General features: G+C 47.5%; 1 protein-coding gene and 1 long non-coding RNA gene across 11 annotated transcripts in view; one reads left to right on the top strand and one right to left on the bottom strand.

Moving 5' to 3' along the window:
- Positions 1 to 24618, bottom strand: part of LOC126937670 (40S ribosomal protein S20-like) — a 1038442-nt gene that overhangs the window by 245982 nt on the left and 767842 nt on the right. The window lies entirely within an intron of this gene.
- The window catches only part of LOC126937678 (uncharacterized), a 117272-nt gene continuing 97570 nt past the window's right edge, over positions 4917 to 24618 (top strand). For 3 of the 4 annotated variants that reach the window (XR_007719811.1, XR_007719813.1, XR_007719810.1), the window contains exons 1-3: positions 4917 to 5688; positions 8452 to 8713; positions 8996 to 9142. This is a non-coding gene — a long non-coding RNA (uncharacterized LOC126937678). The remainder of the gene's footprint in view (positions 5689 to 8451; positions 8714 to 8995; positions 9143 to 24618) is intronic. The other variant, XR_007719812.1, reaches the window with a different exon arrangement.

The raw sequence follows: 24618 nt of genomic DNA, 5'->3' as shown, positions 1-24618 counted from the left end.
GGGGAGGTCAGGGGGAGCAGAGAAGCCACCAGTCAGAGAAGGAAGTTGTTTGCAGAGAGAAGCAAACTAGGAAAACTAGAAGTCTCATAGAAGACTTCAGGAGTACCCCCGGGACTGGGTTGGGACTATTTTGGTCTCCAGGGGGCCTTGGAAGCCCTTGAGACTGACTCTAAATCCTTGCAACAATCTTCCTCCATAACTGGGCAGCCCAAATGCCTTGTCTAGGGCAGAACATGCTTCCAAAAGATTATCTTGTACTTTCAGGGAAGAAGAAACCAACATATCTCGTTTCCTTGTTATTGTTGATGTTCTATTTGTTTTTCTTTTGCTTTGGGAGAAAAAGAATGTCAGCTGCCCCATAGAGCCTACCCAAGCAGTAGAAGCTCCTTGCAGATAGGCTGAAAATGAAAATAAACCAAATATACAAATATTTCCTAATTTTGCTTGCCAGCCCTCCCACCACGGAGATGGCCCCAATCGTAGTCTATATATTGATAGCTCATGATGACACATACAGCTAATTCTAGACTTCTCAGGCTCTCCTCAGCTCACGAATGGGCTGAATTTTCAGATGCTCATGGATTCTGGTCCAGCAAATCTGGACAGGTGCCTGGGAGTCTGCATTCCTGGCAGCTCCAGGGCATGTTGGAGCCTCTGTGAGTAGGAGGCTCCAGGCATGGGCAATCCTTGAACAGCTGTGGTCTACCTGAGGGGCCTGATGCATTATGATTACTGTCCCCTGCTCCCAGGAAGACCAATCCAACTGAAGAATACCATATCAGCTACACAACACTTAGGGTAACCTGTTGACTTCGGTGATGGTGTAGAGTATGGAGAGGAATGCATGAGCACTGTTCAGAGAGAGGAGTGTTCCGCCCCCAGCTCTGGTTCCTGTGAGCACAGGAACGTCATTGACCTTGAGGGAGGGAGAGAAGGGGAGAAAGAGGAGAAGAGAAGGAGAACGGGGCAAAGCACTAACAACTTCAACTCTGGGATCTAGTGAAGGGCACACAGGGGTTCATGTTGCTATTGAAACTTTGCTGTGTGACAGTTTTCAAAATAACAAGCGGAAACGAACAAAAATGGCCCCATAATCTAGTAGGGAACCCACATATGAAGACACGGCTGCAAGCACGGTTGCCAGACTTAGCAGATGAAAACACAGGTGGCCCAGTGCATTGGAATTTCAAAGGAGCACGGAGTCACCTTTAGTAGACGTGTGTCCCAAACACTGCAAATCATTCTTTCCAAACATTTAAGGTGGGAAGCGCCGCAGTGCAGAGCCCCGGAGCTCAAGGGGAGAAACTGGGAAGGGGCTGCACGCTGTTGGCTTAGGGAGAGTTCGGGGAGGGCTCTGCTGCGGGATTTGCATTTTCATCCTAAGGTGGGCTGCGAAAGAAAAGGCTTTGTTCCTGCTACAAGAACTTGCTGTACAAAGAACTTAAAGTTGCAGACTGAGGAGGGTGGGTTTGCAGGAGGCAGGAGTGGGGTTCCCCACTCATGCCACTCCTTCTTGGCCTGGCCCAGGAGCTCTGCCCAGCATCCCTGGCTCCCCTTCAGAGCGATGCCATGGCTCAGTCTGACAGCCTTGCTTGGCATTTCCATTGTGGACCTTGGGCATCTCTGGCTCTGCTGACATGACTGGAGTGGCTCAGAGTGGGAGGGTGCACGCTGGTTAAGAGCACAGTCCTGGAGGCAGAGTGCTCTTAACTGGTTCTGGGGTGCAGCTCATGCTGTGATACATGGTATATGGGACATGAGTATGCGCTATGCTGGTGTCCATCTAAAGAACGAGACTCCAGCCAAATTAATTTGGAGAGTTTTTGGGCCATGGTTGAGGGCTGCAGCCTGGGACACACTTCCAAGTTGCCTTGGGGAGTGCACCAGAAAACAAAGGAGAGCCTCAAGTACATGCATGTGTGTGTGTGTGTGTGTGTGTGTGTGTGTGTGTTTTAGAAGACAGAGATGGGGGGGTGGCAGCATTACAAAGTTGTTCCTGAGGAATTCTCATAGGTTTATAGAAGTAACATTGGTTAGTGATTGGCTGTACATGGTTGAGCTCTGGGGTATGAGTTACTGTGTCCTACGTAAGGCATTTTATGGCTCCTTGGAGTCAGTCTGGAGCACACACTGCAAGAGACTTCAAAAAGTAATTACTTAGCTCAAGGGGGGAGTGAGGCGTGACTGCAGTCACACACGGACATATTTCAGTGCCTCTCTGGGCCTGATAATTAAAGGGGGCTCGCATTCCACAGATTAGAAATTTCTTTCCCTTCTCATTGGTCACTGAGCCTGTTTCCTCTCCTGTAAAAAGGAGGCTTGTGGTGAGGACTAGGCGGGTGCATGCACGTGCAGGCCTGAGCTCAGCCTGGCCCTTCCTGTGTGCAGGCAGTGTGAGTGATCACAGTGCTTGGCCTTCTCTTGCTCTCTGGCCTTCTAAGGAAGGTTCGGGTTTGCCTGCTTAGGTCCAGGCCCTGTAAGGGGCTACTGCAACCTGACTGGAGAATGGTGAGATAGAAGCAGTGAAGGTGATTGCGTTAGGAATGACCAGGGGTATGGCTGGAAGGGAGGAAGGTGAGCTGGGAGTGGAGCCAGAGAGAAAGGGGCAGGAGGGGTTCGGAGCAGCAGCTGTGGGACTCGGTGTGGGAGCGTGTGGAAGGCTGGCGTCATGTCTCTGCAGGGGCAGCAGCTCTTGCAGCTGATGGGGGGCTCTGGAGAACACCCGCGTGCTTTTCCCAGGTGTTTGCAGATGACGGTGCGGTCCTGCCACGGGAGTCGGCGGCGGTTTGGCCGCACACCCCCCTCTCCCATGCGGAACCCCTTTGGCAGTCAGGCACACTTGGCTTCCAGATTTTAATTCCTCTTTTATTGTTCCCATAACTGCAGAGCATGGATGGAAAGGATGTAGGACAGAACGTTCTCAGAGAAACCATGGGAGGACAAAACGTCCCAGCAGCCGCCTGCTGCTGTGTTTTCTTCCTTTCTACCCGAGTACATATTGGACTTTAATCCTGGGTCCCGGAAGCCCGCGCCTGCTGAGGGGAGGCAGCCCCAGGGCTAGCTAGCGCCTCACTGGGGAGGCTTCTCTTTGCCATTCGTACCTAGTGCACTGTTTCTGCATTTCAAGAAAGGAAAGTGGGCAGGAGAGAATCGCAGGGGAGCTGCCACATCCTTGGACGTGATGGAAAGCAGAACTGGAAGGGATGAGTGAGGGACTGTTCCAGCCATGGCCTTCAACACCCCCTCTCACCACTGTAGGCAACAGGGAGCCCGCCCCCTGCCCTTACATCCAGGCTGGCCAGGGCCTTGCCTTGACCAATCAGCTCTGGGATTCGGGTGAGGTGAGCGAGGCACTGGCCTTGGGAGTCAAGTTTAATGGAGGCATGGGGGAGCGCAAGAAACTCAGTCATCAAGGTCAATAGTATTTCAGTGCAATCATTTAAAAATCAAAATGAATGCACATACAGTCCACGATGGTTAAATAGAGACAAACTCAGTGGTGCGGCCATGAAGGGAAAGGAAATGAGGCCGTGGGGGAAGTGAGGTAGTGGGGCCGTGAAGGAAAAGGAAACTGGCTGAAGCAAAAGGAAAAATGAGCAAAACCAGCCGTCTCTCTGCCCCACAATCTCATCTACTCAGGAAAATCATCAGCTAAACACACACGAAGGGACAAGCTACAAAATCCTGCCCAGTTCTCTTCCAGAGTCAAAGCACAGCAGCTGAGGACAGGCTCAGGAGCAGTTCAGGACAAGGAGGCCTAGGAGAGGGTGACTGCAGGCCCTCTGGTCCCAGAGCAGCACGGGACACCGGTGTGACAACCTGAGGTTCAGGTAAGGTCTGGAGTTTGGCTCATAGTACTTACCGAAGTTAGTTTCTTGGTTTTGATCACTGCCCCATGGTATGGAAGATGCCGACGGTAGGAGAAGTTGACTGACGGTCATGCAGGAAATCTCTCTACTATTTTTGCAACTTTCTATAAGTCTAAAGCTGTTTCAAAACAAAAAAGTAAACACAGACACAGTAGTCCCCCCTTATCCTTGGGTGATAAATTCTAAGACCCCAAAGGGGATGCCTGAAACTACAGAGTACTGAACCCTGTCTGCACTACATTTTTTTCCTATACATACACACCTACGGAGACGTTTAATTTATAAATCAGGTACAGTAAAAGATTAACAACAATAATAATAAGACAACAATTATAACAATAAGATAGTATCACTACTTCGCACTTTGAGGCCATTATTTAGTCAAGTTACTCAGGCCAGGCTCAGTGGCTCATGCCTGTAATGCCAACACTTTGGGTGGCCAAGGCGGGCAGATCACCTGAGGTCAGGAGTTCGAGACTAGCCTGGCCAACATGGTGAAACCTGGTCTCTACTAAAAATGCAAAAGTTAGCCAGGCGTGGTGGTGGGTGCCTGTAATCCCAGCTACTCGGGAGGCTGAGGCAGGAGAATCGCTTGAACCTGGGAGGCGGAGGTTGCTGTGACCTGAGATCGTGTTATTGTGCTCCAGCCTGGGCAGCAAGAGCAAAACTCTGTCTCAAAAGAAAAAAAAAATAGAGTTACTCAACACAAGAGCTGTGATGACACAAAGGTCACTCTGATAACCCAGACGGCACAACTAGGTGACTCACGGGCAGGGTTGTCTCCAGCTGTAGATACCGGACAAAAGGAGGTGGAATACAGAGATACAGAGGGACTGTCTGAGAATTCACCAGGCCACTCACAATGGCGTGCAATTTAAAACTTACGGATTGTTTATCTCTGGAATTTTCCAGATTTATTATTTCTAGACCACAGTTGAATGTGAATAACTGAAACCAGAAAATGAAACTTTGGATAAGGGAGCACTGCTAGAAGTCACCTCACCTGACAGGTTTACGCCTGTTATCCCAGCACTTTGGGATGCCGAGGCAGGCGGATCACTTGAGCTCAGGAGTTCAAGACCAGCCTGACCAATGTGGGGAGATCCCGTTTCTACCAAAAAATATACACACATAAAGGAAATTAGCCGGGCATGGTGGTGCAAGCATGTAGTCTCAGCTACTCGGGAGGCTGAGGAAGGAGAATCGCTTGAACCCGGGAGGCCCAAGAGTTGCAGTGAGTTGAGATCATGTCACTGCCTGAATGACAGCCCAGCTCATCCTGGGTGACACAGGGAGACTTGGTCCCAAACAAACGGACAAACAAACAAAAAAAATCACCTGACCTGGCCAAAAAAGGAGGAGGAGGAGGAAAGGGACCTCTCGCACCCGTGGAAATCATGAGTTTGACGTTGGGCGTGGGTGGTGTAAGGACATGTTTGACATCCAGAGGAGGGTTTGAGGGATCCTTGGGTACATGAGTCTGAGGTTCAAGGGGAGGGTCTGCCTAGAATTATGCTCTGGGCCATTGCTGGCCTGGAGTCCCCTTCAAGCCGGGAGCCCGGCTGAGGGTGCCAGAGAGCAAGTACAGACAGGGAAGTCAGCGGGTGAAACTTCAACAGCAGTGTTCAGAAGGCAGGATCTTAGCTCTTGTTTTTGAGTGAAGAAGCGAAATGAGGCATGATTAGAGTAACTCAGTGCCGACTCAGTCTACGGAAGGCGGCAGTGGGAGCCAACACGATGTGTGAATATGCAGGACTGCTCTGTGGTGAAATAGCACGCCGGTAAAAAAGATCTCCCGGTCTTCCAGTCGGCGTTACAGGTATATGCTGTTTTCACGCTAAAGATAAAACTGTTTAATTTTAAGTGATCGTGCATTCCTAGCAGCACGGACTCTGGCCTACCAGTATTTTGAGGGGTCTGAGTGAAATTTTCAGGCTGGTGCTTAGCCCAGTCCTTGCTGCATCTTGCTTTGTGACAAGCCTCAGGCAGGAACTCATCACAGGGGAGGGACGGCTTTGAGGCGCACTTGCTGTGGATGAGGTGGAACGTTCAAGAAGCCCTGATATTTCTGAGCAGGGACCCCCGCCTCCATCTGTTCTGACTGGGAGCAACTTCCCAAGAGCGGCCGCACGGGGCAGGCGCTGCCACAGCACGTGGGGAGTGGGCAGTGCGGATGCTGCTTTGGTCCTGAGGAGAAGAAGTGGGGCCAGGAAATGGCTGTGTGCACACTGGCACCACAGGCAGGAAGCCCCTGTGGGGAGGGGTGGGGTGTGTGACCCCAGCAGCCTGTCCCTTCTCTTGAAAACGGTGGTGCCCTGAGCAGTGGCGGCCTGCCTTTATAGGCACCAGAACGCCAATGAGTGGCCCAGTCTGGAGTCCCTGAAGACAGTGGTGGGGGCACCTTGTAAATGAGCAAGCAGAAGATGGGGGGCTGGGGCCTCCCCTCAGACAGCAAGGCAAGGCATGGGATGACGTGGAAGGCCTTGCAGTTGGGAGGTGCGGGACTGGGATGGTCTCACTGAGGACTGGAATGTGTGTGTTGTGAATGCATGCATGTGTGTGTGTTGTGAATGCATGAATGTGTGTGTGTCATCATGTATGTATGCATGTGGGTGTGCATGAGCGTGTGTGAGCAATGGCCTGAAACACCTGGCCTGCGCTGGGTCCTGTAACAGGACTGACTGAGTAGGCCCTGGTCCCTGCCCCTGCACTGGGAAGGCCCCATCCTTTTATTACCCCAGCTAGTTTCCAATTCTTAGGCTCACCGCATCCCTCCAGCATGGCCAGTGGAGCTGAGGTTATCTGCTCAAAAGGGCACGGTGACACCACAAGGCCTACACAGGTCAGAGCTGGGGGCCCCACTGACCAGGAGTGCTGAGACTCCGGCAGACAGAGGTTGGAAGCAAAGGAGGCAGAAAGCCTCTCTGACAAGTGAGGCCATCTGGCTTCAGCAGCAGAGGCAGCCCCTCTCCTCCACCAGTCCATCTGGTCACACTGTGCGTGAGGCCTGGACTTGCAGCATCTGTTTTTCAACAAAACATGAAACCAGTCTGAACTTCCCCGACAGCGACAAGGCTTCACAAGCCTTGCTCCAGCAATGCGTGTCTGTCTCCGTGTGCATCCTTATGTGCACGTACACACCTCCTTTCCTTATGTGCTTTCGACATTCCCCTCATAAATAAACCCACTTCAAATGACACTTTCTTCAGTTAAAGATGACTTTTTGTAACCCTAACCCTCAGGAGCCCCCAGGTGTGGGTCTGTTGTCCTAAGTGTATGTGCACGAAGGCATGTGCGTGTGCACACACACCCTAAACACACCACCCATGCACACACACACACCACTCACAGGCACACACGTACATACACAGCCACTCACACACCATGCACACAAACACTGAGCATGCACTCACTCACAGGCACACAAGCACACTCACACCCACTCACACACCATGCACACACACCACACGTGCACACTCACACGCACTAGCACACATGAACACAGTCACACACCACACACGCATGTGTGTGCACATACTTGCACATACCACATACGCACTCACCATACACGTGCACATGAAAACACTCAGACCTCCTTTCTGTCTTTCATTTGGACACGAATCTGAAAATAGTTCACGATAATGGTGAAGAAACTCATCCAGCCTCAGCAGGACTCTGGTTTCTCTTCCACACAACCAGCTTAGGCTTCTAGAGGTGGACCCTGAACTGAGAATCATACCGGGTTGCCTGGTGACTCGAGCTGACCACCTTCAGTGTCGCTTCTGCCGTCAGAAAAGCAGGTCACCTGCAAACGTGCAGCACAGGCGCTGTGCCATTTCTTGTGCCAGTCCAGAGTCTTAGCTCTGTGGGCAGTTCCTCTCCTCGGAGTTTCCAGGAAGTCCCAGCCTGGGTCAGCCTCGTGGACGTTAACAGCCGTTCTTGTGGAATCCGTCCACCGCCCCCTTGTTTTTGAAAGTCCTGGCTGCGAGGCCGGCACGTGTGAGTCATCCTGCAGCCTTTGAACCTTGGCTCATTTATTTATTAGTCGGCTTCCATTTCCTTTAACTTGCCATTCTGTAAGCAAATTTTCTCTGTTTATTAATGTTTCAGTCCAAAGGTACTGCAATAGTGCCTTGAGGTATTGTTTCCAGTTAATTAAAATGCTGTAGTGAGAACGACGAAGAATCTCAAGCTCTGATGAGCACTGTTCCAATGCCCGCTGCTGCCTAGGGGAGGTTTACCCCAGTGCTGTAGGCCTTCAACTTCGTCTGCCTAACGCCCAATCATCTTATGACATAGAAGCCATACACGTTTCCTTTGCTGAGAGAGGAAGTATTCCTGGAAGCATATCAGGGGTTATTAAGAGAATGAGAGGAATGACAAGGAAATAAAGCTGTGTGTGCGCGCATGTGTGTGCGTGTGTGTGCGTGCGTGCGTGTGCGTGTGCGTGTGTGCGTGCGTGTGCATGTGTGTGCGTGTGTATGTGTGCGTGTGTGTGCGTGTGCGTGTGCGTGTGTATGTGTGTCAGGGGTGTTTCCCTAAATCCACTTAAAACAGTCTCTCTGTGACTTTGCTCTCTCAGCTCACAGGGCTAAGGAAAGGCTGTGATTTGTGCACCCTGCCACCTAGGAGCTGCAGAGATTCTCTCCCCCTGCCCGGTGCCTGGCCCAGGACCGAGCTGGTGTGCAGGCTGCAGCACCCGATGACCTTCTTTGCTTTACACTCAATGTTGCCACAGAGCATCCTGGAACCATCAGATAAGGGAGCTGTTCTCCGCTGAGCGGAGGAAGCTGGAGCAGAGCACGGAGTTGTGTGGTGTCGGATGACTGCCCCCCAGTGTCCTGGTATGAGAGAGGAGTGCAAAGGGGTGTGCAGGATGCAGCCGCTGCAGCGGGAGGGGAGCCCTGGGGCGGAGGGAATTGTGTGAACAGAGGATACAGGAGGGTGGTGTTTTCAGAAGCAAAATGCCCCGGCCGCAGTTCTGGAGCTCTGCCAGGTGTCAGCTGTTTGCAGCGCCCTCCGTGGTACAAACACTGTCGCGTGGCATGTGTTCTCTGAGAGCCTGGGTACCCCAATGGTTGTCGCGGGGTCCACACTGCATCTTGGTACTGTGTTCTACCTCACAGGATCTGCGTCTGGAAGGACAAATGTCTGACCTCCGCTGGCTCCCGGGGCCGCCCGCTGGCCCACAGCACACCTGTGTCTAAACCACTCAAAGGCCCCTTCCCAGGAGACTTCCCCGCGGCTGGACACAGCCGGGCATCAGGGGCCTGGTGAGTCGAGCCCTGTGGCTGTGCAAAAATGGAGCTGCTTCCACGGAAGCCCTACAGTACCCCCCGCACGGACAATGGTGTGAGCGAGATGGGCAAGGGGGCCGGCCTGCACTCTCGCTGGCGGGCAGCTGAGCGTGGTGGTCTGAAGGGCGTCCGCCTGAGCCTGGGGCTGGGGGTGACGGGGCAGGAGGAGGAGGGCCGGGGATTGTGGCTGGTGGTCCCTGCAGTCTCGCAGGTGCCTTCAGTGGAAGGGAATGTTGGCCCACGTGGCTGAGGCATGGGGAATTGGGGAGTGGTGGCTGGTATGTTGGAGAAGCAGGTGCTGCCCAGCTGTGATGGCTTCAAGAAGTCCAGGGTTCATTTGCTCCTGTGGGACCTGAGGCATCCAAAGCTGCCCTGAACTGCCCATCTCCTGCATTGCTCTAAAACCCACTCCTGGCCCCCAAGAGGGGAGGGCAGAAGGCAGCCCTGCTCTGAAACAGGGTGGGGGTAATGGCGGAAACAGCATCATGAGACCATCCTGAGGAATTAGTTTCCGAGTAAAAAGAAAAAGAGAATGTGTATTCTCTCTCTCTCCCCCCCACACCTGTCTTTGCTCAGGACAGAAAACAAGTAGAACCTGTCATTTTGGAGCCTGTACCTCACCCGCCACACACCCCCCGCATAAACAAATACATTAGCATTACGGTTTACGCCTTGTCTCTTGTGATGGGCAGGGGAACCTGGGTGCATCTGCTGTTGGCCATATGGGAAAGACTCCATCCTCCAGGCCTGGGGGCCAGACCTGCCGGACTGTGGCCACGCCTCCCCCAGGGCCAGCTGGAAGGGGCTTTGGGGCAGCTATGGTTCTACAGGCTAGAGAGCTCTTGTCCGTATTTGATGGCCAAACCTTTTAGCTTTTCCTTGTGCATTTGTGATGTTGGGGTGGCTTTAGGGGTAGATTATACAGTGGCAGGAGGAAGTTATTTTTTACAGTCAGCAGAGGCTGAAAACTGTTTTGTTTTGCAAAACAACCCCAGGTGCTATTTTGGTTGAGGAAAGATGGTTTCAAAAGTAAAACTGTGAGGCGAAGAGCTAACTTCTTCCACTTGTGGAACATCCCGTGTTAGGCATGAGAAAGGCAAGAGGGGCCTGCGAGCTGAAGAGGCGGCGTGGAGTGCAGATGACCAGCATGTTTCTGTGGCCAGGCAGCGGCGGAGGGCTTTTAGGAACAGGTGCCTGCTGGCCAACTCTTAGTGTGACCGGGACGTGCAAGGTGCTGTCCTGTGGCCTCTAAATGTTCTGCAAAAGTCTGGAACATGTGACTGTCCTTGTGGGAGGATGCTGAGAGGAGTTTTGTTTAGTGGGTGGCATGCCATATTTGGGTTGCCAATTTGAAGAGAGAAGAAGACAGCCCCGGGAGATGGGAGGCTCGAGGGATTGCTCTTCACGGGGACACATTCATGCCGTAGACCAGGGATCAGCAAATCTTTTTTATAAAGGGCCAGATAAAAAATAGTTGTCTTTGCCAACCAGCTGACCAGATAGTCCCTGTTGCATATTCCCTAAAAAAATTTAAAAAGCTGTAACAACCATTCTTAGCTGATTGGCCACACATACTCAGGCCGAGGGCTGGATTTCGCCAGTGGCTGTTGTTTGCCGCCTCCTGATTTGGGCCTTTATCCTGGTTGTGGTTCACATGGGCCAGCCTGGGAGCCCTTCCATCTGCTTCTGTCTGCTCCGCCATGCTGAGGCTGGGGAGGATGCACATTTGTGTTTCCTTACCAGCTTCTTGTGGGCATCTCGAGGCCAGGGCCTCTGGGGTGTGCATGTAACTCCAGGGATGACCTTTCGCACCTCCTGGAGTGTCCAGCGCCCCTGTGACAGCTGCACCCAGATGCCCTGCTAAGTTGCCTGAGTGTCTCCTCCATGGACAGGCAATGGTCTCTTCTACTTTTATAGTCAAAACTTACAAAGTGACTGTTAGTTTCAGAGATGGAACTAAGTGAGTGCTGCTAAAAAAGAAAGTCATTTTCCTTTTATCTTTGCACGTAAGTCTATTCAAATTGCAAGTAAATGCATGCTTGTGGGTGAACAAGAGTGAATTTGGGGTCCATTATGACAATCTGTGAAGGGATCATAAAAAGAATAATTAGAATGTCAGCCCATAGGGGGCCCCCTGTTTTCCAGCCTTTTAAGACTCAGTAATACAATAATTGTATTGTGGTACTGGGCATGGTGGCTCATGCCTGTAAGTCCAGCATTTTGGGAGGCCAAGGCGGGCAGACCACTTGAGGTCAAGAGTTTGAGACCAGACTGGCCAATATGGTGAAACCCCGTTTCTACTAAAAATGCAAAAATTAGCCGGGTGTGGTGGTGCATGCCTGTAGTCCCAGCTACTCGGGAGGCTGAGGCAGGAGAATGACTTGAACCCAGGAGATGGAGGTTGCAGTGAGCCAAGATCGCACCACTGCACTCCAGCTTGGGCGACAGAGTGAAATCCCATCTCAATTAAAAAACAAAATTGTGCTGTGTATCCACTCCAGGCTGGCCCTGGGGTGGGTGTTGGGGAACCCACCATATAGAGATACTAGAGCTCCTATGCTCCAGACAGTAAAAACCATCTTGAGAAAAGGACGCTAATGACCCCAGGCTGCAAGTGACCACAGCCCCAGGTGAGCAGGCATGAGAGTGAACAACCTGAACACCGCTCCATGAAGAGAGATCCCCTTCGGGGTTGCATTAATTATGAAGCTCCAGGAAAGTATAGACCTGAAGAAGCCACAGACTGCAGCACATTCTCAAGCCTGGAACTTCTCCAGGAAGAATCTGCCACGGTTTGTCCAGCAACATGTACCACTGACACTGAAGCTGTGTCGGGCTGTGCTTCCCTTCAGCAGAAGGACAGCTTCCTCTTTCCCTCCCAGCCTGCGGGCATCTTTTAAGTACCTCCAGTGATGTGATTGAGGACTGGGCTGCAGTCATCGGTATCGAGGACTCCTCGGTGTTTGCCGGAGCTGCCCTGCGCAGCCTCCTCTGCTTGTTGGCTCTCATGATTCTCTAAGGGGAGGAGGTTGCTGTCCTGGCGTGAGCCACCGCTGGCTGTAATGCAGGCTGAGTCTCACCAGCTTGGTGAAAGCAACCACAGGGAGTTGGTACTTCAGTCATCTTGGCTACAGGGCAAATAGAGAAGGAAAGGAAAGAAAATGTGTGAACCTGGGTTGGTTACTTAACTCTTTGGATTGCGTGTCTCATCTGCAACATGGGTAAATAAAACCTAGTCCAGAGGGTATGTAATGTGTGAAAGTGCTGAGCATGAGGCCTGGGTGGTGACCACCACCAGGCTACGCAGTCCTGCGTGCATACAAAAGCTGCAGTTGGTCAAGAGCCTGGTTCCTGTGGTGTGGATGGAGCAAATACTACTGCTGAAACCAGGCTGAGCCGCGGGGAGCCTGTGGGGCCTGCAGGTGTAGGGTGGGAGGCTGCGGGCTGGCAGAATCCTTGAAGTACTCACGAAAGTTAGGAGGAGCTGGGAGAACCCAGCAGTGAACTCGGATCTAAAGGACACCTGGAAAGCGAAATATTAGGTTGGTGTAAAAGTAATCGCGGTTTGCCATTACTTAAAAAAAAAAAGGCAAAAACTGCAATTACTTTTGTACCAACCTAACAGTACTTTGTGAGAATCTGTCAAATATTGGCTTTATCCTCATCTCGTACGTCATCAGTACCCCCAGGACGATGTGGCAAAGAGACATCACAGAGGCAAAGAAGAGTAAGGACGTGTGCACTATCTCCACAGCCCTGGCAGTGCTGGGTGACATTCCCATGTGGAGACGCAGCCCACGGGTGTGTCTGCTGAGGGCGCGTGTGTGCTTCCGCACATTCACCCAATACACAAACGTCCACATAGTCTTAGCCCACTTGTGTTGCTACAAAGGCATACCTGAGGCTGGGCAATTGATAAAGAAAAGAGGTTTGCGTGGCTTGTGGTTCTGCAAGCTGTACAAGAAGTATGGTGCCGGCATCTGCTTCGGAGGAGGACCTCAGGCTGCTTACGCATGGTGGAAGCGGAAGGGGAGCTGGTGTGTGCAGAGATCATGCAGCTAGGAAGGAAGCCAAAGACAGGGGGTGCTGTGCCAGGCTTTTTTTCTTAAAACACCCTGCTTTCTTTGGAACTAATAGAGCAAGAACTCACTCACCTCCAATGGAGAGCATTAATCCACTCATGCAGAATCAGACCCCCTGACCCAAACACCGCCCGCTGGGCTCCACCTCTAGCACTGGGGATCAAGTTTCAACATGAGCTTTATTTATCTTATTTATTTATTTAAGACAGAGTCTCAGTTGCCAGGCTGGAGTGCAGTGGCGTGATCTCGGCTGACTGCAACCTCTGTCTCCTGGGTTCAAGCGATTCTCCCACCTCAGCCTCCCAAGTAGCTGGGACTATAGGCACCTGCTACTATGCCTGGTTAATGTTTTTTGTATTCTTAGTGGAGATGGGGTTTTACCATGTGGCTAGTCTTGAACTCCTGACCTCAAGTTATCTGCCCGCTTTGGCCTCCCAAAGTGCTGGGATTACAGGTGAGAGTTACCCCACCTGGCCTAATGTAAGCTTTAGAGGACACAGATATCCAAACTGCAGCACATACATGAGGCTTTCCACTGAGGTCTGTGACTAGATGGTGCTTGGGGTGTTTAGCTGCCTGAGGTTCCTCTTTATTTTGAGGTTCCAAACAAAATAACTTGAACGTGTGTTTTAAAAATGACCTAAGCTAGCTTAGTCTTTCCAAGTTATTTGTGTTGTTTTTTTCATCATTAGTATCAATAGCTGGATCTTGGCAAGGCTTCCAGTTCCTCCTGACATCCTCACAACTGGTTATGAAGTAAGTCTCAGACAGGATTCTGTCCCATAAGCACACCATCTACAGAGCATGGAAAATTCATCCAAGACAAACAGGACTGGAATGATTTAATGGGGTCAGACAACCCTGAACGCTCCAGACCAGGGCCTGGGAGTCACCTGGGACAACATTCATGAGCATTCAGATCACTGGAGTCACAGCACTCTTATGTTCTATGCATGCAAATGAGAGACTGCTGCCATCGCATTTCTAGTCAATTTACATCTCTTAAATACAATTCCACATGTTTGACCTCATGCATGAAAATGATGTGCTGACATCTACCACGGGGAGAGCCGAGGCCCTCGCGGAAGCTGCCCCTGGAGGGGAGCAGAGGCTGTTGCTCTCCCAGTAGGACAGTGGTGGCCTCCGGGGCTGGAAGTATTCAGAGTGTATTTCAGACCAGGCGACAGTCCTGTCCCATAAGACGGAAAGTCCTGCCCTTGCCCCAGTGTGCCTGAGGATTTGGGGAGAGTCTGCACACCCTGAGACTGTTTTCCTGCTCTTACCCGAGACACAGCCGATGTCCTGGCTGTTCACCTCTTGCTCCTGCAGCTGCTCTTCAGGCCGCCAAGCTCTCTGAGAAATGATTCTTCAGGTATGGATGTGGCCTGTCTGTCGATTCCCCAAAGCCTCCAACTCAAGAAGTGGGGGTTTACGTGATGCTATTGAACATTTGTATCAAGGAAAATTTCAGTGTAAACAAACAAACGACAAAAGCAAATATGAAAAGAAGCCCAGCTCTCCATCCTAGTAAGGTCCACTGGACATGTGCCAACATGCAGAGCCTTTAGGGGCCTGGGACTCCTCTCCTCTCCTCCTAGTCCTGGCCAGCTCAGACCAGCTCAGCACGTTTACACACCCTTCCTCCAAACCGTCTTTTCCTCAAGTTCCAGCTTCCTCCAGTGGAGAGAATTGAAAATCCATTGACATGAAAAAGTTTGCCCCTCAGAGCTGGACTCACCTCTAAAGACACAATCTTGTATTTTCCGCAGAATAACGACAGTGTTCCATCTTGAATTTGAGTCATGCCTCCCATGGTGGGGCAACCCTCTGGGTGATACACGGGCACATCGAATCCTCCCTGGGTCTCCAAATGCCTCTCTCAGAAGGACAATGTCGACATCTACCCTCAGGACCACAGGAAGGAAAGTTCTGGTAATTTCAGAGTGACCATTTTGACTTAGAGTCAATCCCCCATGTTCAGAAACATTGAGGCTCAGTCTCAAAACAAATAAGACACATTCAGTTAGAGCCATGCGGCATCATGCCCCACAACGCCGGGAGTCCCTTTGTGGTTGACTTCTCTTCTGGGCCCACCTGCCCATTCTCAAATGGGAGAAGAGGAAGCATCGTCTCATGATGGGGATGGTGGGCAATAGGAGGGCTGCTCTAGCTATCCGTTGCTGTGCAGCAAGCACTGTGGATCTTAGTGCCTTATCTCTCGTGGTCTCTGCTGGGCAGGAATTTGGGAAGGGCTCAGCTGGGTGGTCTGATTCAGGGCCTTCTGAGTGGTTCCAGCTGGGGCTGTATGGGAGCAGAAGGAGCAGCTGGGGGCCAGCCAGGCATCTCTACATATAGCCTCAAGGCCGCTCAGTGTGGTCTTTCCACATAGACGCGTTTGGGCTTCCTCTCAGCATGGCGGCTTCAGGGAAGCCAGAAAGCTACTAACAGCCAGGCAGAAGCCACGTTGTCCTTAATGACTGGCCTCAGAAGTCCACAGCAGGCTTCACCAGAGCCACCAGCCATCTCTTGAAGGCAGAAGTATCATAATCACATTGTCAAAAGAGCATGCGGGAGATGTGGCCATGTGGGAAAATTCCATTTGCCCTTCTCAAGAGGTGGGAAGGATGGGGAGTCCCTGTATTCTTGGTATGTCCCCAGAGCAGTTTGACAAAGTAGGCATCAACTAGTCAATAAGTTTCCAGAATTTCAGCACCATCTTTGATGTCTCAGAACTGTTCCTACTGCCTCCAAGTGGCACTGCATCACCTCCAGGCTTGCGTCAGATTCAGCTCAAGCATCTTCAGAACCCCCAGGTGCTAACTGTCCCTGCTCACCCCAGATATTTAATCCACTTTGCTACAACACCGGCCCATATTACATCACTGAGGTTTTTGGAACACACTCATTGTACAATGGAGGGTTTTCCTGAAGTTTTTTTTTTTTTTTTTTTGGACAGAGTCTCGGTCTGTTGCCTAGGCTGGAGTGCAGTGGCGTGATCTTGGCTCACTGCAAGCTCTCCCTCCTGGGTTCAAGCAATTCTCCTGCCTCAGCCTCCCAAGTAGCTGGGACTACAGGTGCATGCTGCCATGCCCGGCTAAGTTTTTTTGTATTTTAGTAGAGACAGGGTTTCACCGTGTTGCCCAGGTTGGTCGCAAACTCCTGAGCTCAGGCAATCTGCCTGCCTCAGCCTCCCAAAGTGAAGTCTGGTTTTTTAGAGTGCTTATAGTTTATACTCTTACATTATCTCAACGAAGTCATAGAAAGATAAACAAAAAGCAACCTGTCATCTGTGCATCTATTTTCAATTAGTGGATGCACAGACCTTTTCCTGATGCCTTTAATGAGAAAAATGAAAAAACATTAAATAAAAAGTTGGGGTTTTATTAAATCAGAGATACTATCCATATAGGCATTGTAAAATACTTTGCTAATCGATCAATGAATATTAGGTTTCTATTGAAACAACTGTGTATGAACACTCAGACTAGACAATCAGTTATGCACTTATCGGTACAAAGTATAAATATACAATGTAAGCATAGCGCATTTAGCTCTTCATTTCATGCAACACAAAAAAGATGCAAGTGCTGGGTTCAAGGAGCATAGGGGCCAGGGAGGAAAATTAGACCACTCAGGGATGGTGCACAAACTGACTGGCTAGTTGTGAAAGTCTGAAGATCAGTACTTCAGTACATGTCTTCATCAGCAATACGAAATAAGCCCATGCAAGTTTTGCCTGATCCCATGTTTCTTCCAATAGGTGGTCATCAGTTTGGACTAGCTGATAAGTTTGCCTGAGAGCAGCATGCCTACTGTCAGACCACTGTCAGAGGGTCTTTTCCACGCTAGCCGCTGCTCTCCTGACCCTTTTACTCCCTCTCTTCTTTTTCTGTCGTAGCTGATTAGAACCATCATACTCTCTCCCTTAGGACTGCCAGTCTCGAGACATAGGGGTGAATTATCATTTGGTCATTGAACTGCAATTGCAATTACACCTAATTGGCAAGCTCAGAGAGGAGCCAGAGAAGGAGGTGGGTGAACAGAAAACCATGGCAGTTCGATGGCCACTTTGAACCCTGTGCAAGGTTATACCTCAAGATGGAATGGCCAGAGGGTGTAGATGCTTGGAAAGAAGCAGGGGAGAGGGAGAAAATGTAACCCCTGAGACATGGAAGACGTGACACCAATTCCCAATGACTTTCCAGGTCTATTCTGGCTCAATTCTGCAGCATTTTTGGTTCTCAGAGTACCAGTACCTCCAACTCCCTAGCCCCTACCTCCCTTAAGTTCTTCTGGTTCTTGCAATCCAAAGATATTGACTAGAACCAAATGCTGAAGCAGCATTTTCCCCTCTGACTTTTCTGGATGTAATTGTCTCATCTCAACTTCACCGTGCTTGGATCAATCAGTGGGAGCAGCTGGGTAAGTGGTCCACATGCACCAGGCATCCAGGCCCTGATGTCCCTAAGTCTTTGAGTCACACAGTGGGCTCCACTGGCGCTGGTTCCACAGGTTGTAAAGCATCGTGATGATGCTTCTTGGTCCAGGGATTTTCCCCCAACGTGCTGAGTGCTCTACAGGCCTTTTCAATCTGGAGATTCATCTCTCATTACAGGAAATGTTCCTATATCAATTATTTCCTCCCTTTCTATTTTTTTGTACCACATAGGGTTTACTTTTCTCCCACAGATGATTGCAGTGTGAGGTCCTGAGGGGCAGTGGCCATTGTGTCATCTCAGCTTTCTTCTAATCCTTTGTCTTCTCTTCTGCCTTCCCCCCATGGTCTCTTCTGATCAAAAGATGACCTCTGCATCTCAGCCCAACCCCTGTGTCAGGGAAGCAGGAGGAAGGGGCAAGGAGTAAATATAATAGAACCTCTGGTAGACTTTCATAGAAGTCCCATTGGCCAACACTGTGGGGCAGGGCCATCTGGGGGCTGCAAGGGAGGTTGGGAAATGTAGTTCTGTAGTTAGGAATAGCGCTGCCCTCTAAGAAAGAAGGAACTTACTTGTTAATAAAGAAGAAGCGGAGAATGAATAGTGGGGAGACAGTGGGGAGTGTCTTCTCCAGTCTCGTCTTGTTCATCTTGAAGAATGCGGCTACCTCCTTATTTTCCCAACAGGACATCTAATACGAATGGCCACTTATTAAGTACCTATTATAAATCAGAAAGTTCGTCAGATCCTTGATATTCACTTTTTCCTTCAACCTTTGCAATAACCCTGAAGGTAGAGTATTACCATCCACATTTTACAGATGAAGACATGGAGGCTGAGACATGTATCTTGTCCAAGGCTTCACACAGGCACTAGGTGACAAGGTCTAAATTCTAACCCTGATCCCTCTGTCCCTAAAATATAACTTTCTGCTATAACTCAATATATGTCTTGATTGTTACTCCAGAGGAAGGGCTGATGCAAAGAGATTTTCACACTAAAGATCCCTTTTCCAAATAAAGCATCCATTGTAGTCAGCTTATGTTCCTCCGCTTCTTTGTTTCACGGGTCAACTCGTTGATGTAAACAATCTGGTATCCAGTCTCAGATGGCCATCTGCTTTATTTTTGATTCTGAAAACAGTTTTGTAGCAAGAGTCCTATAAACACAAGTGTTGGAAAACTCACTTTTCTTTCTTGGGGTCCAGGGAAGCCTGAATTTTAAGGAAATGGATTAGTCAAGATTCTTAGTTCCAAGCAAGATGAATGGGCTGAGTTCTCCTTTACGTGATTTTTCTCAGCTGCCTAAGTAGCTCTTTTCACACCAGTGTTGGGACCCAGCCCTTCATGAACCTTCTGGTAAGGCCAAGCCCTGGTGCTTTTCAGCTCAGATGAAGAGATAAATACGGCGAGGGATGGGGGAAGGGATGTGGAGCTTCCATGCCCTGCCTGGACGCCCCACCCTCCACGAACCTCAGTTGTTCGCAAGCTCTTCTTTTTTCTCTGTTTTTTCTTCCTGAAGCTCTTATTAATTATATGTTGGGCCCGTATAACTGGCTCTCTTATTTTATTTTTTCCCTCTTACTTGGCATACATTTGGTTTACTGTCCTGTAGGCATATCCCGTGGCTTACTTTCTGGTAGATGTCCACGATTTTTATCTTTCAACATTTCTATTGAAATGTTGTTTTTCAGCAGTCATAATTTGAATTTTCAGCAGCTCTTTTCAATCGCTAATTGTTCTTTTTTATACCACCCTTTCTTGATTTACACATGTAGCATCTTCTATTTCTCTGAAGATGTTAGTGACATTTTTTCTAAGGTGGTGTTTTGCTTCTTGTCTTGTTTCTATTTTCTCTGGTTTGTTCTGCCTGCCTTCCCTTCCCCAGCCTTTCTTTCAGCTTTCTCTTTCCTCTTTCATATTGGAAGACTTCCTTAAATATTTGGGAAATCCTTATTTATTCATGTTAAAGACAGAGTGCACAGAAAGCTGACTTTTTACAACTGTTGTTAACAAGAAGGGGCAGGTTATACCACCTGGGGGTGCACTGCACAGAGGTGGCATGGCAGGCTAGTTTTTTGTACATATGTGCAGGTAGAAACCCAGATGCCGTTCTTGTTCCACAAAGCTGAATATGCCAGTAGCTAGCCAGGGACAAGCCTTACTGTTACCACTCATGGAGCAGAGTGGTGGGCCGTGGGGGGTGGGTCGTACAGCAGAGGGCTGGGAGGGGTCAGGGAGTCAGTCTGCCAGGATGGAGAAGGGCCCTGGTGCTTTGTCTAACACTGTGATCCAGCGCCCTTCCATTAAGCCTTCCAAGAGGCTTTGTGCTTCAAATTCCTGAAGCTTTCTGGTGTTTTGTGGTGCATTTGACTCACCTTAAAATTAATTATTTTTAATTGACACATACATATTTATGGAGTACAGTATGATTTTTTAATCAGTTTTAATTAATATTTATTTATCATGGTCTTTTATCCCTCACACCCCACCCTTTCCCCTGAGTCCTCAAAGTCCATTGTGTCATTCTTACGCCTTTGCATCCTTGTAGCTTAGCTCCCACTTATGAGTGAGAATAGACGATGTTTGCTTTTCCATTCCTGAGTTACTTCACTTAGAATAATGGTCTCCAATGCTACCCATGTTGCTGCAAATGCCATTATTTGATTCCTTTTTTATGGCTGAGTAGTATTCCATGGTGTGTATATACACCACATTTTCTTTATTCACTGGTTGACTGATGGGCATTTTGGCTGATTCCATATTTTTGCAATTGCGAATTGTGCTGCTATAAACATGTATGTGCAAGTATCTTTTTTGTATAATGAATTCTTTTCCTCTGGGTAGATACCCAGGAGTGGGATTGCTGGATCAAATGATAGATCAACTTTTAGTTCTTTAAGGAAACTCCACACTGTTTTCTATAGTGGTTGTACTAGTTTACATTCCTACCAACAGTGTGAAAGTGTTCCCTTTTTGCCACGTCCATGCCAACATCTATTATTTTTTATTATGGCCATTCTTGCAGGAGTAAGGTGGTATCACACTGTAGTTTTGATTTGCATTTCCCTGATAATTAGTCATGTTGAGCATTTTTTCATATGTTTGTTGGCCCTTTGTAAATCTTCTTTTGATAATTGTCTATTCATGTCCTTAGCCCACTTTTTGACGAAATTGTTTGCTTTTTTCTTGTTGATTTGTTTGAGTTCCTTGTAGATTCTGGATATTAGTCCTTTGTCATATGTACAGACTGTGAAGATTTTCTCCCACTCTGTGAGTTGTCTGTTTACTCTGCTATTATTTCTTTTGCTGTGCAGAAGTCTTTTAGTTTTATTAAGTCCCATCAATTTATCTTTGCTTTTGTTGCATTTGCTTTTGGGTTCTTGGTCATGGATTCTTTGCCTAAGCCAATGTCTGGAAGGGTTTTTCCGTTGTTATCTTCTATAATTTTCATGGTTTCAGGTCTTAGATTTAAGTCTTTGATCCATCTTGAGCTGATTTTCGTATAAGGTGAGAGATGAGGATCCAGTTTATTCTTCTGCATGTGGCTTGCACCATTATCCCAGCACCATTTGTTGAATAGGGTGTCCTTTTCCCACTTTATGTTTCTGTTTGCTTTATTGAAGATTGGTTGGCTGCAAATATTTGGCTTTAATTATGGTTCTACTATTCTGTTCCATTGGTCTACATGCCAGTTTTTACACCAGTACCCTGCTGTTTGATAACTTTGGCCTTACAGTATAGTTTAAAGTCAGGCAATGTGATGCCTTTAGATTTGTTCTCTTTGCTTAGTCTTGCTTTGGCTATGCAGGCTGTTTTTTTGGTTCCATATGAATTTTAAGATTGTTTTTTCTAGTTCTGTAAAGAATGACGGTGGTATTTTCATGGGAATTGCATGGAATTTGTAGATTGCTTTTGGCAGTATGGTCATTTTACAATATTGATTCTACCCATCTGTGAGCATGGGATGTGTTTCCATTTGCTTGTGTCAGCCAAAATTTCTTTCAACAGCGTTTTGTAGTTTTCCTTGTAGAAGTCTTTCACCTCCTTGGTTAAGGATATTCTTAGTATTTTATTTTTTTGCAACTATTGTAAAAGAGGTTTATTTCTTGATGTGGTTATCAGCTTGGTCGCTGTTGGGTATAGCAGGGTTACTGATTTGTGTACATTAATTTTGTGTCCTGAAACTGTTGAGTTCATTTACCAGTTCTTGGAACTTTCTGGATGAGTCTTTAGGGTTTCCTAGGTATATGCTCATGCCATCAGCAAACAGTGACAGTTTGACTTCCTCTTTACCGATTTGGATACCCTTTATTTCTTTCTCTTGTCTGATTGATTGCTCTGGCTAAGACTTGCAGTACTATGTTGAATAGAAGTGGTGAAACTGGGCATCCTTGTCTTGTTCCAGTTCTCAGGGGAAATGCGTTCAACTTTTCCCCATTCAGTATAATATTGGCTGTGGGTTTGTCATAGATGGCTTTTATTACCTTAAGGTATGTCCCTTCTGTGCCAATTTCGCTGATGGTTTTAATCGTAAAGGAATGCTGGATTTTGCTTTTTCTGTGTCTATTGAGATGATCATATAATTTTTGGTCTTAATTCTGTTTATGTGGTATATCACATTTGTTGACTTATGTATGTATGTTAAACCATCCCTGCATCCCTAGTATAAAACCCAGTTGATCATGGTGGATTATCTTTTGATATGCTGTTGGGTTCAGTTAGGTAGTATTTTGTTGAGGATTTTTGCATCTATGTTCATCAGGGATATTGGTCTATAGTTTTCTTTTTCTGTTATGTCCTTCCTTGGTTTTGGTATTAGGGTGACACTGGCTTCATAGAATGCTTTAGGGAGAAGATTCCTTCTTCCTCTATCTTGTGAAATAGTGTCAATAGAATTGGTGCCAATTCTTCTTTGAATATCTGATAGAATTTAGCTGTGAATCTGTCTGGTATTGGACTTTTTTTTGTTGGCACTTTTTAAATGTGCCATTTCAGTCTCACTGCTTATTATTGGTCTGTTCAGCATTTTAATTTTTTCCTGATTTAGTCTAGGAGGCTTGTGTATGCCCACGAATTTGTCCATCTCCTCTAGGTTTTCTAATTTGCATGCATAAAGGTGTTCATTGTAGCCTTGAATTATCTTTTGTATTTCTGTGATGTTGGTTGTAATATCTTCTGTTTCATTTCTTATTGAGCTTATTTGAATCTTCTTTCTTCTTGGTTAATCTCACTAATGGTCTATCAATTTTGTTTATCTTTTCAAAGAATCAGCTTATTGTTCCATTTATCTTTTGTATTGTGTGTGTGTGTGTTTCAATTTCATTTAGTTCTGCTTTGATGTTGATTTTTTTTTTTTTCCCCGCTGCTGGGTTTGGATTTGGTTTATTCTTGTTTCTCTAGTTCCTTGAGGTGTGACTTTAGATTCTCTATTTGTACTCTTTCAGACTTTTTGATGTAGGCATTTAATGCTATGAACTTTCGTCTTAGCACTGCCTTTGCTGTATCCCAAAGGTTTTGGTAGGTTGTGTCACAATTATCATTCTCTTCAAAGAATTTTAAAATTTTCATCTTGATTTCATTGTTGACCCAATTATCATCCAGGAGCAGGTTATTTAATTTCCATGTATTTGCATGGTTTTGAGAGTTCCTTTTGGAGTTGATTTTCAGTTTTATTCCACTGTGGTCTGGGAGAGTACTTGCTATAGTTTTGATTTTCTTAAATTCGTGGAGACTTGTTTTGTGGCCTATCATATGGAGAATGTTCCACGTGCTGATGAATAGAATGTATATTCTGCAGTTGCTGGGTAGAATGTTCTGTAAATACCTGTTAAGTCTATTTGTTCTAGGGTATAGTTTAAGTCCATTGTTTCTTTGTCAACTTTCTGTCTTGATGACCTGTCTAGTGCTGTCAGTGCAGTATTAAAATCCCCCACTGTTATTGTGTTGCTGTCTATCTCATTTCTTAGGTCTAGTAGTAGTTGTTTTATAAATTTGGGGGCTCCAGTGTTAGGTGCATATATATTTAGGATTGTGATATTTTCCTGTTGGACTAGTCCTTTTATCATTATATAATGTCCCTCTTTGTGTTTTTTGACTGCTGTTGCTTTAAAGTTCATTTTGCCTGATGTAAGAATAGCTACTCCTGCTCTGTTTTCGGGTCCATCATGGAATATCTTGTTTCACCTCTTTACCTTAAGTTTATGTGAGTCTTTATGTGTCAGATGAGTCTCTTGAAGATAGCAGATACCGGGTTGGTGAATTCTTATCTATTCTGCCATTCTGTATCTTTTAAATGGAGGATTGAGGCCATTTACATCCAATGTGAGTATTGAGATGTGAGGTACTGTTCTATTCATGGTGTTATTTGCTGCCTTAATACTTTAGTTTTTTTTTCCATTGTGTTGTTGTTTTATAGATTCTGTGAGATGTATGCTTTCAGAAGATTCTATTTTGGTGTATTTGGAGGATTTGTTTCAAGATTTAGGGCTCTTTTAGCAGTTCTTGTAGTGCTGGCTAGGTAGTGGCAAATTCTTACACCATTTGTCGGAAAAAGACTGTATCTTCCCTTCATTTATGGAGCTTGGTTTTGCTGGATACAAAATTCTTCGCTGATAATTGTTTTGTTTAAGGAGACTAAAGATAGGACCCCAATCCCTTCTAACTTGTAGGATTCCTGCAAGAAATCTACTGTTAATCTGATAGGTTTTATTTTATAGGTTACCTGATGTTTTTGCCTCATAGCTCTTGAGATTCTTTCCTTTGTCTTGACTTTGGATAGCCTGATGACTATGTGCCTAGGCAATGATCTTTTTGTTACGAATTTCCCAGGTGTTCTTTTAGCTCAGCTCCTTCTTTTCGGATGTTTGGATGTCTAGCAAGGCCAGGGAAGTTTTCCTTGATTATTCCCTAAAACGTGTTTTCCAAACTTTTAG

Source organism: Macaca thibetana, chromosome 15, assembly GCF_024542745.1.
Source record: "Macaca thibetana thibetana isolate TM-01 chromosome 15, ASM2454274v1, whole genome shotgun sequence".
Classification (NCBI taxonomy): Eukaryota; Metazoa; Chordata; class Mammalia; order Primates; family Cercopithecidae; genus Macaca; species Macaca thibetana.
This window is presented reverse-complemented; position numbering and strand designations above follow the sequence as displayed.